This window comes from Micropterus dolomieu, linkage group LG08 (assembly GCF_021292245.1).
Source record: "Micropterus dolomieu isolate WLL.071019.BEF.003 ecotype Adirondacks linkage group LG08, ASM2129224v1, whole genome shotgun sequence".
Taxonomy (NCBI): domain Eukaryota; kingdom Metazoa; phylum Chordata; class Actinopteri; order Centrarchiformes; family Centrarchidae; genus Micropterus; species Micropterus dolomieu.
This window is the reverse complement of record NC_060157.1, coordinates 26,810,388-26,814,043: the sequence shown is the minus strand read 5'-3', so window position 1 is coordinate 26,814,043 and position 3,656 is coordinate 26,810,388.

Sequence of the window (3,656 nt, the reverse complement as noted above, 5' to 3'; positions counted from 1 at the left end):
ATCACTTCAATCATATCTGCTTGTCGTCACTAAATATCACTGCTCCTCTAAAGGTTAGGCCTACGTCTAAAGCTAGTAAGCAACCCTGGATAAATGACAGCATTCGCAGCCTAAAAAGGGAATGCAGGAAAGCAGAGCGCAGATGGAAAAAATCCAGTCTCCAAGTCCATTACCTCAGTCTGAAGGATTTATTAATTAACTACAATAAAATGGTTAAGGATGCGAGAACACACTATTTTTCTGAACTCATTACTACACATAAACACAATCCCAGGTTTCTGTTTAAGACTGTGGATCAGCTGGAAGTAATGATGACTGTGAATTGTTTTTATCTTATTTTACCAATAAGGTGGTGTCAATCAGAGCCTCTATTACCCCCGCGGCCTCTTACTCAGAGGTTCCTCACCAGCAACAAGAGAGTTTTAATCAGTTTTATCCCATCGACTTGTCTGAGCTTTTAAAAACAGTATCACAAATGAGAGTGTCCTCCAGCCCACTTGATGTAATACCTACAAATTTTTTCTTAAAGTAATAGATTCTGTTGGGCCCCATTTGATCTCTGTTTTCAACAGCTCCCTATCTACTGGTTGTGTCCCTGATTATTTTAAAACGTCTTGCGTGAATCCACTTTTAAAGAAACCTGGTTTAGATCCCTCCCTCCCACATAATTTTAGACCAATTTCAAAACTGCCTTTTATTGCAAAGATTCTAGATTCTATTTTATATTAATTTGTATTTTAGTCTTTTCAATGTTTTCATGCTCTTATCTTGTTTTTTTGTATTATTCTTTACACTTGTTAAAGCACTTTGTAACTTGTTTTTGAAAAGTGCTCGACAAATAAGGATTATTATTATTATTATTAATCATGACATATGGCTGTCTCCTACAACAGAATATTAATGACTTTTAATAATAAAAAGTATCTGCTTCGATCTCAGTTATTCTCGCCCTGGATTTATTTGGTATGAGATTGTTCTCAAATGTTGTGGTACTCCCCAGCTCTAAAATGCATAGCTATTCCATAGCCTCATACAAACAGTCACATGCTCAAACACACACAACAAAAGCTGAATGCCAGTGTTACATTGTTAGGAAGTGATAAAAGGTAAGAGCGTGGGTTGAAGCTGAAGGTCAGACATCAGCAGTCCAAAAATAGTACAGCCTGATGCTATAGATAGCTTTGGCATGATGTTCACTAACAGAATGTGGGGGCTTTAATGACCACATATGGCATCTCCCATGCATGGGGCAGAATCAACCAAGATGCAGTCTATTACTAGATGTCCAAAAGAGTCTGACTGCATTTAAGTCAATGGAGATGTTCTCCCAAGAAAAATGTCATAAATGTCAGAAAATACACAATTACATAGTTACAGTACGTACAAGTGATAAAGACCTGGCCAATGAAATTATGAGGCTTGTTGCTGGGAACAAATGAGGAAACGGTATGATGTCATAGAGTAATAGATAAAACATCAGACCTTGATGTGGGAGACCGCTGTCTCCTACCAACAGTCAACATTTTAACCATGATCACGATCGCATTAACCATAGCAGTGTCAGTGCCGTTCTAGAGGTCAGTCATTTAATTTGGAGGAATTGTTGAGACAATGGAAAAGACCTCTTTCTTTCTAAAAATGCTAAATTAAAGAATAATGTGAGGACACACATTTCTGGCAATACACTAGAAAAGGCAGGAAAAAAGTAGAGTTGCACCATCCCACCCTACCAGTGAGATTCTAATCACCTGTGCTCACAATAAAGTTTGTTATTGAAATTCTATCCATCCATCAAGATGTAGCCCTTATTATAGATTATTAAACATCAATACAATTTGCAATTGCAGGTGCAGGTTTAATAAGCAACCTTAACAAGACATGAACTGAATATAAGCCTCAATAAATGTCGCTCAGTTTCATTTAATGTTAATGGTTTTTAAATGAAATGTATGTAACCAACTATATCAGTGATCTAAAGAGAAAGTAAAAGAGAAAGTGAGTGGGTGAGACAGAAAGTGAGGGTGACCAGCTAAAATTAAGACCTGACTTTATATATGGTTTACCAAAGGGAAATGCCTTTGCCTTTGGGATGAAAGTAGTGAATGGGATTGGCCATGATCATCGCAGCCACTGACACGGATGATAATGTATTTTTTCTGTTCAAGTATCCAGACAAGAAATACCTTATATTTAGATTTAAATATATGCCTTCAGAGAATTGCTCAGTGGGTGTGGAAGTTTTTAAAGGAGGCCGATTAAACGGCTTTTCCAGAGCTATATTGTAGTTCTGTGACTCCTGGCTGGTGACTGTCTTTACTGGCTCTTCATGTAGGCCTTCATTTCAGCCTCTGTCTGAAACAAGCTGAGATGCTCCTCCCCCTCAAAGCCCACTGTCTTCTGATTGGCCAAGACCTGAAGCAGGACCAGGCTGTTGTTGTCGCTGAGCGGTACAGACAAACATTGCTGTGTATAGCAAATGACCATATATGGAATACCAGCTCCTTCTAACTCCCTATGTCATAGAAAGGAGCCATTGGTAGAAAATGCTGTTGAAAACAATGCGTTCAGAACAGGAGGAAATCTGAGGTTTTTGCACACAGGGATTTCTTTTAAATACTTTAACCTCATTATTTGAAGCTGTGGTCATGTTTAACATGAACATCCAACATTGTAAGATGTCCTTTAATAATAATTTTACAAAACGTTTCACAACACCAATTCATGTAAACAAGTAACAAAAAAATACTCATCAGCATTCCTGGCAGCAAAATAAAATTTGAAATGGGAGGCAGCCATTTTAAATGTCTCCCTCTACATTTCAATTAAAGAACCATCTTCTTCTCCAGAAACACACTGGCCTGTACTTTCACTGCAGTATACTGGCGATAAAGGGCAATATCTCCCCAACAGTGTAAGTTCTCCCATTTTCTTTGCTCCTTAGGGGCAAGTCTTGCCACTCGACAGCCATCTTGGCAACGCCACCGGGCAGCTATTTCGGACTAACAAGACCAGGCTCCTATCGGAATGAATGGGGAGAGATCCAGAACTGCACTTTTACTGGTCACTGGGACATAAAAACTACATGACTAGAATCAGCAGTAAAATCTGATGAAAATCGCTGGAAAAGTCGACTTTGCCTCAAAATAAGGTTTAAAAATGTTTCCCAACCAGTTATGTTTCTAATGCGCATGCCTAGTAGAAGTGATACATGCGCAGTAGACCCCTCACGTCAGTGGAACCACACGATAGGCTGAAATTTGTTTCCCGCCTCGGCTATTAAAAAAGAAGACGATTGGCTTTCTAGCGGGGGGAGGGGCGGGACAACCGCCATCTTTAGCGTTATGCGCTTTCCCTATAGAGTTGTATTTAGGACTCTTAAAATGTCTCCTCTATATAACGTCTCTGACTCCACAGAGCGGGGTGCGTTGATCTTGATGTGGGTGTGTTATGCTTGGGCCACACTCCGTAGCAGTGCGTGTGCATTGCAGAACATATTGCTTTTCATTTTGGCAGCAATGTGAAACAGGTTATAGCAGCCACACAGCCCGCGTGAGCACAGGCACATCATTTAGAGATTCGGTGTCTCGTCTATTTTTGCCACGTAACATGTGAGGTTCTCAGCAAAAACAGACAGTGTAAATGATCTGTTGACATTA